Here is a 9,616-nt window from a genome sequence, read left to right on the forward strand (position 1 = left end):
GGGGTCCAGGCAGAGCCAGTGGTCGTAACTGAGTTCGTAAGGAGCTAATTAATGTGCTGGAGCGCTAATTCAAGGGGTGGTTCAGCTGACTTGGAGGGACGGGAGTGCCTGTCCCAGCTGTAGCGTTAGAGGCGGTGAGGGGAGCGCGGGGGGCTGAGCTGCGGCAGCGCGAAGCGCTTGGCGATGGTCTGCTCCAGATCGACCCGGCGCGGTGCGTGGCTGTTCCTCCCCGAGGAGCGCGGGAGGGCTCTGAACTCTGCCGAGGAGCAGGCGGCGACGCCAGCATCTCTCTGTGGTGGGATTTGGGGACCGTGTCTCCTCCCAGCCAAGCTCTGGACCCGGCAGCATCACACCCCTGCGAGAAGGATCCTCCCTGATAAGTGGATACGCTGCGTCTCTGCTTCTCTCGGAGAACAGGACCGGAGCCGTGCTGGAGTGCTTGCTCTCCTGGCTTCCCGCGCCAAGGGGAGGGAGGTCGGGTCTCTGCGCGCTGCTGGTCCGTGTTCTCGCCGCCGTGCCTCCGCCCCGGCCCGTCCCCGGGTTCCCCGTGTGTACCCCGTCGCGTTCTCGGCGCTGGTGTCTGTAAAGCGCTGTGAGATCTGTCATAAACCGCTCGCGGTGCGGAGCTCTGCGGTGTTTCGTGCCCCTAGACCTTTTTTCCTTGTAAAATCTTCTCTACCCTTGTGCTGACAGCCAGATGTGCAGCGAATGGCGTAGGACAGCCACTTCACGGGGCGAGGCAAGGCTTCCCCCGGTGCCTTGTGCTTTGATTTCTGGTTCTCATCCGCAGCAGCCGGCGTGGCTCCCCATCTTCAGGGGAGCATCGTGTTCGCTCAGTGACGTAACGGCCTTTGCAAATAGAGCAATTAAACTAATATCTAAGACTTGTGCTATAAACCGGTTTCGATAGTGCTCGGAGTAGGTCGGTGGAGGAGCCTGCGCTTGGCCGCCTCTCGGTGTTCAATGGCACCGCGTCTCTCGGCTCCACCGGCATCGTTGCTGGGACACTTCGGAGTCAGCGGAGCTCTGGGAGCAGTCGCTGCTGCCAGGTGTGGCCCGGGGGGCCCTGGGCCACCACCTCCCCCCTTGGGCTTCCCGGGCTGCGCCTGGAGACGAGCCTGAGTCGGCGCCGGTGTGGCTTCCCTGCCGGGACTTCTGGCTTCCAGGCACAGGCCTTGCGCGTCGGCCCCTCACTGGCTGTAGCTGCTGGGTGAAACTTAATTTTATTGTCCTGCATAAACGAGTGGAAGCAGGTTCCGCTGGAAGGCAGCCGTCAGACCACGGGAGCTGTTCTGCTGGCGCTTGTTCCGGGAGCCTGTTTTCTAGGATTTAAACAGATCAAAACAGAGGCACCGAGCGTCGTCTTGAAGTCCCCACTTCCAGAAAGACGAGGAGCTACTGGAGAGAGTCCAGTGCAGGGCTGTGAGGATGATGAGGGGACTGCAGCATCTCTCCTACGAGGAGAGGCTGAGGGAGCTGGGCTTGTTCAGCCTGGAGAAGAGAAGGCTGTGAAGGGACCTGAGAAATGCCCATAAATATCTTCAGGGTGGGGGTCAGGAGGATGGGGCCAGACTCTTTCCAGTGGTGCCCAGTGACAGGACAAGGGGCAACGGGCACAAACTGAAGCAGAGGAAGCTCCAGCTGAACCCGAGGAAGAACTTCTTCCCTCTGAGGGTGATGGAGCCCTGGCCCAGGCTGCCCAGGGAGGCTGTGGAGTCTCCTTCTCTGGAGATATTCCAGCCCCGCCTGGACGCGGTGCTGTGCAGCCTGCTCTGGGTGACCCTGCTTGGGCAGGGGGTTGGGCTGGGTGACCCACAGAGGGCCCTGCCAACCCCCACCATGCCGGGATTCTGTGATTCTGTCTTTTGTGAATGTGTTCGTCCCAAAACTCGGTGTTTCCCAGAGTCTGTTGGCTCCGAAGATGTGAGGGGGTGATAACTGGAAGGTGGAAACGCCGCTGTTAAAGCGGAGGGCGCAACCGAACTTCTCCCCCTCTGCTAAACCACTTTGTGTCCCAGCACGAGGACGGCACCGGGTGAGTCTGGGCGGGTGGCAGCAGGCGGGGAGCTGCAGCGTTGCCTCCCGGTGCCGCCGCGCTTCGAAGGCGGCAGCGTGGTAGCGGCTCTCCGCCGGGACTCCGCCGGTGCCGCGTGCGGTGGGGCCGCTGCGTCGGGGCTGCGTGGCCGGGCGTGGTGCTGCCATCGCGGCGCGGGAGGGAGGGAACCTGTCCTGAAGGGCACAGCCTACCGCCAGCGGGGTGCTTAACGAACCGAGCGTTAGCGCTGAACTAGAAATGGTTAGAAAACTTGTGGTTTCTCCTCAAAACCACAGTTTGGGGTTTTTTGTTGTTTGTTTTAGTTTTTTTGAACAGAAACTTCTGCTTTAGAACAGCAGACTCATTCATTGATCTGCTCGGGTGAGTCGTGGCTCGAGATTTCCGACTCCTGATAACAGCAGATAGTTTTTAGCTGTACAGCAAAATCACGGTGATTTCTGGATTGGCTAAAAATAGGCGCAGCTTTGGTGAGAGTCCACGACGCCGAGCGCAAAATAATCCTCGCCGCACCTGCACAGCGAAGAGCCGTTTGTCTTGAATTGCAGTTGAAGCCGTATCAAGTAGCTGAAATTAAAGAAGAAAATCGAGATTGCGGGAAGTTCCCCGTGTAACAAACATTCCCTAAAATCCCCGCGTGCCCGAAGAAGGCGAGTTGAGCCAGACCGCAGAGTCCGACGTGTGCACCTGCACCGTGCGCTCCTCGCAGCTCGTTGTCTCACCCTGGCATCGCCGCGGGACAGGCACGGGGTCTGGCATTGCCATGGGACGGGCACGGAGCCCGGCATCGCCATAGGATGGGCATGGAGCCTGGCAACGCCATGGGATGGGCACGGAGCCCGGCATTGCCATGGGACGGGCACGGGGTCTGGCATTGCCATGGGACGGGCACGGAGCCTGGCATCGCCGTAGGATGGGCACGGAGCCCGGCATCGCCATGGGACGGGCACAGGGTCCGGCATCACCGCGGGACGGGCACGGGGTCTGGCATTGCCATGGGACGGGCACAGAGCCCGGCATCACCGTAGGATGGGCATGGGGTCCGGCATCACCGCGGGACGGGCACGGAGCCCGGCATCGCTGCGGGATGGGCACGGAGCCTGGCGTCACTGCGGGACGGGCACGGAGCCTGGCATCACCACGGGACGGGCACGGGGTCTGGCATTGCCATGGGACAGGCACGGAGCCTGGCGTCACCGCGGGACGGACACGGAGCCTTGCCAGGCCCTCGGCCCCGGGCGGGGAGAGGGTCCCGGCTCAGCCTGCTGCTCGTCCCCTCCCAACCGGAGGGCTGTGTGAATGCAACAGCTGTAGTTAACGTAATTTTATGCACTAATTTGTGTAGTCATTAAAGAGTTGAGAAGGGCATTGTTCACATGAGTAATTACCTCTGGATTCTAATAGCTCCAGTACGTCCCTTAAGTGAGTTTCATATTTCTATGAGTCAGCTAACGATTCACGCTGCGGGTATAATACTGTTTTAAAAAAATACCCGTTTCTTGCGTGACTCGGTTGCGCGCTGCGAAGCCGCTGACGTGACGGAGCCTGGCTCGGACCACGCCGATGCCTACCTGGGAGGATCTGCCAGCGTGGACCCAGGGCTCCGGCGCTGGGCCGGCTCCCGACGCCGCAGAGTTGTTTTACTGGCTGGGATGCCGAGAGGCCGCGGAAAGCAGCTGCCTCCAGCACGCCGGCGGAAATTTAAAAAGGAAAAACTTGGCAGTTTGCTGAGCTTTGGGTATTTTCCTTCTGATGAAGGGCAGGTCTGTATTTTCCTAGCAATTTTTGATATTGTTTTAAACTCGGGTTGGGGGGGGGGGGAAACTGCTGCGCAGTTCCGGGTTGCGTTCGACTCGGCCTCCTTTGCCCCCGTCACCTCTCCATCCCCGCGCACCTCGAGCTGACGGCGTGAGGAGCAGCATCCCCTGCCCGACTCGCAGCGTGATGCCGGAGCTTTACCCCGCGGCGCCGAAATTCGTTGTGAGCCAGAGCTGCCCGGGTGCCCGCGCCCTGGTTTGGCAGCGGTCAGCGAGTATCATCAAAGGTTTTGTTCATGAAATGTGGTTGAGTTGGTTCCTTGGATGGCGGGAGCCTCGGGCACAGCATCCCCGCTCCGGCGAGGCGGTGAGAAAGCGGGCGACCGCCCGCTTTCTCACCGCCTCGCCGGAGCGGGGATGCTCCGCCCGAGGCCGGCGCGGGATCAGCCGAGCGATGCACACCAACGCACAAACATTGATCGTTTCGGAGACGATCCGTAGCTGCCAAACGAGATTAAACACCGCCCAGGTCTCGGGGAAAAAAAACCAAACCTGAATAGCAAAGCGTAAAGCGAACGGGGCGCGGCGTTGGCAGAGGCACGAGCGGGTCCCGAGGGACCGCGGCCATCTAGTTGGGTATTAATCCTTGCCATCCCCCGTTCCTTTCCCTGAAGGATTTCCGAGCTCTTCGCTGCTATTAATCGCAGCAGCCCTGCGGGGAAGGTAATGCGGCATTATCCGCGTTTTTCCAGCTGCGGCTGGGGAGGAGGGAGGCAGCCGGCTCGCCCCAGCTTTGCCGTGTGTCAGTGAAAGATCAGGGATTAGCGCTAGGATTTCCTCGCTGGCTCGGCTGCTCTAATTCAGTGGCCGTGTTTTTTCCCTAAATGCGCTGACCTGACGTGCCTGCCGTACATCCCGTGCCCGGGAGGAGCCGGGGCAGATGGTGGGAAGGGGAGCGAGGCGGGAGCGGATGTTTCCCTGCAGTCCTCGGCCCCGCAGGAATTATGACTAAAAATGGTCACTGGTGATTAAGCGGAGGAGCGCGCTGCTAAGTAATTGGTACGTGCTCTGTCTCGTGAAGTTTTCAAATCGAACTGCGGGTGCTTTTCTGGAGAGCAGCGGCTGCTCAAAGGGAAGGTGCCGAGGGCCGGCGAGCACCCGCGGGCAGGGCTCTGCAGCCCACTTGTGTGAAACAGAAGATGCTGCGTATCTGCGTGCCTCTGTGCTGATCATCTAGAAATCTATAATAATCATATCTAGAATCATCTATAAGTCGTATGTGTTCATCGAACCGAGGATCTGATGGTGCGCATGGGCAATCCGCACGGCATGGTATCAGGGTCCCGGCGCTGTGCACCCCTCCGTGTGCCTGCTGCCCCGGGCTGTCCCCCACGTGTGCACCCGCCGTGGGCAGCAGCAGAGACGGGCAGCCCCGCTTTCGGGGCAGGGGCAGCGATTCTGCGCGTGCCGGAGGCCGGCGGCACAGCCAGCAGCCTGCTGCCCGTGCCCAGGGCCGGCGCGGCGAGCGGCAGGGAGGGCAGCTCTTCCGCTCCGTCGGCACGGCAGATGACAGCCTCCGCTTTGGGGGAAAAAAAGTTGCGAGGGAGATAACCAAAATAATAACAAAACGACACCGGGTGCTGGCGGCACGGGGCAGCTCCGCCGTCCAAGGTGCCAAGCAGAGATTAGCTCCGGCACAGCTGAGGACAAGGAGGTGGGAAGAGATAATGCCACTTTCCCGGCACGCTGCCCGCCGGCGGCAGGGCTAAACATAGCCGGGCTCCTCCTCGGCCAGGGCTCGCTGGCCGCCGTCCCGCAGGCCACGCTGGCCGGCAGCACCGAGCATCTCCCGTGTGCCGGGCTGAGCGGGAAGCGTCGGGGCTGTGGAGGAAGGGAGCTGGCCCCCAGCAGAGCTGCGTGCTGCGGAAAGCAAAGCGCGGGCTGCGGGAAAGCGGGAATGCGCCCGCCGCGGCACCGCGGGGAGAGGGGACGGTGCGGGAGTCACGGGGATGGCGGAGGTCAGGGAGGACGGTGAAATCCAGGGATGCAGGGAGGGTTTCCCGTGGCAGAGGGGGAACTGCAGGGAGCAGAGTGACCGCCGCAGGGCTCTTGGGCACGGCAGTGCTTTTACCAGGGAAAAAGCCCGGAGCAGCCGCAGCGCTTCTCCTGCCTGGCGGGGGCACGGGCACTGCCCAGCTCTCGGGGACCCCGGCAAGCGATGCCGGCTCTGCACGGACCCCGAGGTGTCCCCGCTGCGGGACAGCATGCGGCCCTTGGGGTACCACGACTGCCCTGCTGCGGGCATCGCGCTGGCTCTTCCAGTTTCCCTCCCCACCGCCTCGCGCATCCCCGCTGCGGCGACGCGTACCTCGAAGTTCGGAGCTGAAAACGTGAAAACAGAGTGGAGCAGCGCTCAGCCATCCCCGCTGAGCCCCGCTAACGAGGCTCCTTCCCTTGGAGGAGCTTCTCGCTGCTTCTCCATTGATCGTCATAGTGCCTTTCTGCGGTGATTCAGCCGAGCTGGCTGGTAATTTCCTGCATCCTATTTTCCTCTTTTGAAAAGTGGAGCGATCTTTCAGATGCGCTAATTACGAGAAGGCGACGGTGCTCTCTGCAGCGGCAGCGCTTCTGCCGAGCCCTGCGGCAGGCGTGCGTGGCAGCCCCGGGGCCGCGGGACGGAGCGTGGCGTGGACGGCAGCGGGCTGGCACGGCAGCAGGGATGGCAACCGTGGGTTCCTGCCCCCACGGCACCCTCCACCCGCGTTCTGCTGCTGGTCAGGACAGAATCACAGAGTCACAGAATGGTGGGGGTTGGCAGGACCCTCTGTGGGTCACCCAGCCCAACCCCCTGCCCAAGCAGGGTCACCCAGAGCAGGCTGCACAGCACCGCAGCCAGGCGGGGCTGGAATATCTCCAGAGAAGGAGACTCCACAGCCTCCCTGGACAGCCTGGGCCAGGGCTCCGTCACCCTCAGAAGGAAGAAGTTCTTCCTCGGGTTCAGCTGGAGCTTCCTCTGCTTCAGTTTGTGCCCGTTGCCCCCTGTCCTGACGTGCTTGGGCAGAGGGATGCGGTGGGATGCTCTTCAGGGGACGCCGAATCATCCCATGGCGTGAGCCGGCGCGGGACGGCCGCGCTGCCAGGGAGGCTGAGGCTTCGGCACGGGCACACACTCTGCTTCAACCTGTTCCTGGTGACGTCTTTACTGTCTCTTTTTAGCTCCCCTGGTCAGTCTGAGAGGGATGTTGGGGCTGCACAGAGAGAAACCAGAGAGGACACAAAGTTGGGGAGCAGCTGCAGGGAAGCTGCCGGCGGGGAGCACGTCCTCGGCAATGCCATCGCGGCGTATTCACACACTTGAGGGCTCTTCAGCCCCATGGAGCTGTGAAATTCAAAGCACGCCGCGTCGCTCGGGGAGCAGAGCGCAAACAGAAAGGGGCTCCTCCAAAGCTGAAATATTTGACAACATTTTCTATTCTTAGCGACGCAAGCACATGCTCGCCGAACGGAATCAGAGCACGGCGTGTCGGCAGGCAGGCAGCGGCTGGGGAAGGCGCTGCGGCTGCGAAGGTCCCGGGTGAGGAGGGTGCACGGGTGCACGCACGCCTGCCCAGCCCAGCTCATCCGCTCCGTAACCCCGGGAGATGTGCAGGCAGCAGGAAAGCAAAATATTGCTTGATGGCTCGTGTCCCACTGCAGGTCCTGACGCACAGGGGGTTCTGCCAGGGTAACGGGATGAGAGGCCGGGGTTCGGGGAGCTCGTCCCCCTGCCCCGCGCCTTCCCCAGCAGGCAGGACAGCTAATGGCGCCTCTGCAGAGAGGCACTTCGTTAACCGCTTCGTGGCCGAGCGCAGCGGGGGAAGCAGCTCCTCTCCGTACGAGTCGCACCACGACGCGGGTTGGACAAATTCACCGCGGGTATTGCTGCTTCTGGCGGCGGACGGCCCCGGGGAGCCACGTGCGGGGCGGCCGGCGGGGACGCGACCGGCCGAGGGCTGCGCGGGGGTTTCAGTGGCATCAGGCAGAGCACGTTGGTGGCACCGGCGGGCAGCCCGGGAGGCTCCCCACAACTGGGCTCGGCACGGGTGCCGGAACCGGGGGACACGCCGGCAGCGTTCCCGTCCTTCCCAACGAGGCGGGAGGTGCTGAGGAAGAAAGCGGGGAAGATTTCTGTTTGCAAAGGCAGAGGAGAGCAGCCTCGGGACGGCGGGAAACGGGCCACGCGGTGCCCTGGAAATTCCCTTTGCACGCTCGCCGCGGGTACCGGCGCGGCTGCGGAGTGGCTGCTGATGCTATCGCTGTCCCGGAGCGATGACTAAGGGAGCTGGAAGGTATAAATTCAATAACACATCACTTCGAGCCACCTGTTCTGTGGGTTTGTCCAAAGCAGTGCTGCTTTAATTAAGATGGAGAGTTTACAAATCTAACCTTTGTTTATTCTGCTTTGGGGCATGTATAATGTAAATACGCGTTTTCAAACGCTGTGGCTTTTTATATTTCCAGGTATAATTCTGGGTAAAGGAAAGTTCGTCAGGTTTTGGCATAGACCTGCCCTCCGTAAGCGCAGCTCCTGCGAGCTCCTTCTCCCCCCGGGGACCCTGCAGCACCCCGGCTCGCTGTGCTCCCGACCCAGCTTTTCCCTCGGCGATGGCTGCCCCGCTGCGGGATGTGTCGGGTGGGCGAGCGGGGCTGGGGGGGCTCAGCCGGACGCTGTCGAGAGAAAAGCGGGCTCTGGGCTCACTGTCCCGCTCCTCTGACTTGGTAAGCAGGCTTTGAGTCTCCGAGGTTCTGTTTCTGTATCCCCTCTTGGTTCTTTAGTTGTAAAAACAACAAGAACGTGGAGTTGAGCCTCCTACGTGCTCATCGGGATTTCTTCGATGACTCAGTGATACGCTTGGGTGGTTTTCTTAGCCTTTAATTGAAGTGAGTGTGAGCCCTGAACAAAGCGAGCTCTCCCAAGCCTTCATTAATAAGCGTTCACAAAAATAACTGACCGACCCGGAGAAAAATAACCGGGAGCGGCAGTGGTGTCCCCCAGACGCAGGTTTCCTCTCCCGGCTCTCCCGCAGCCCTGCTCTGCCGGAGGCAGCGCCGGGGCGGAATAAAGGGCGGGAGAGGAGAGGGAAACCCTCCGGCGCGGGCACGCCGGCTGGGAAGAGCATTGCCGCCGAGCAGAGCAAACCGCCTGCGGGCGAGCCGGGCTGCTGCGACGCCGGCGGGGCGAGCGCCCGTGCTGCAAACCCCTGCGACTCCTTTTTTCTTCCCGGTTTGTTTTTCTCCACGCGGAGCTCCCGCAGCGCAGGGCGGGATTCCGCCCGTTTGCAGCGCTGCCCGCCGGGCATCGGCACGGGGGTCTTCCGTGGTGCCCACCGGGGGGGTCAAACCAAGCAGGCTCCAGATGCCCCGGGGCAGGCGGGTGCTCAGAGCGGGTCCGGCTGCTCCAGGCCGCCGAGCCGCCCCGGGCGCGTACCCATAACCTCTCCTCTTGGGTCGCAAGGCCAAGAAATGGGTTTTTTTAAAAAACACAAACAGATTTTGACCCAATCACTCGACTCCAGCGCTGGAGTTTGCAGGAAAAAAGAGAGCCGGTAGCCCGAGAGGCACGAAAAGATGGCAAGCGTCACCCTGAACAGAACAACCGCTGTTTTGCAACGCCCTCGGAAAGTGGAGAAACGCTCGGGGAGGGCCGAGGACCAGCGCCGTGGAGCCAGGTGACTCGCCCAAGATTGCACAAGGCGCCGGCTGAGCGGGTGGGCTGGGACCCCCGCCGAGCCCGCTGCCCACAGCCGCTGGGTCCCTGCCGCCGCGG

This window comes from Opisthocomus hoazin, chromosome 20 (genome assembly GCF_030867145.1).
Source record: "Opisthocomus hoazin isolate bOpiHoa1 chromosome 20, bOpiHoa1.hap1, whole genome shotgun sequence".
In the NCBI taxonomy this organism is placed as follows: Eukaryota; Metazoa; Chordata; class Aves; order Opisthocomiformes; family Opisthocomidae; genus Opisthocomus; species Opisthocomus hoazin.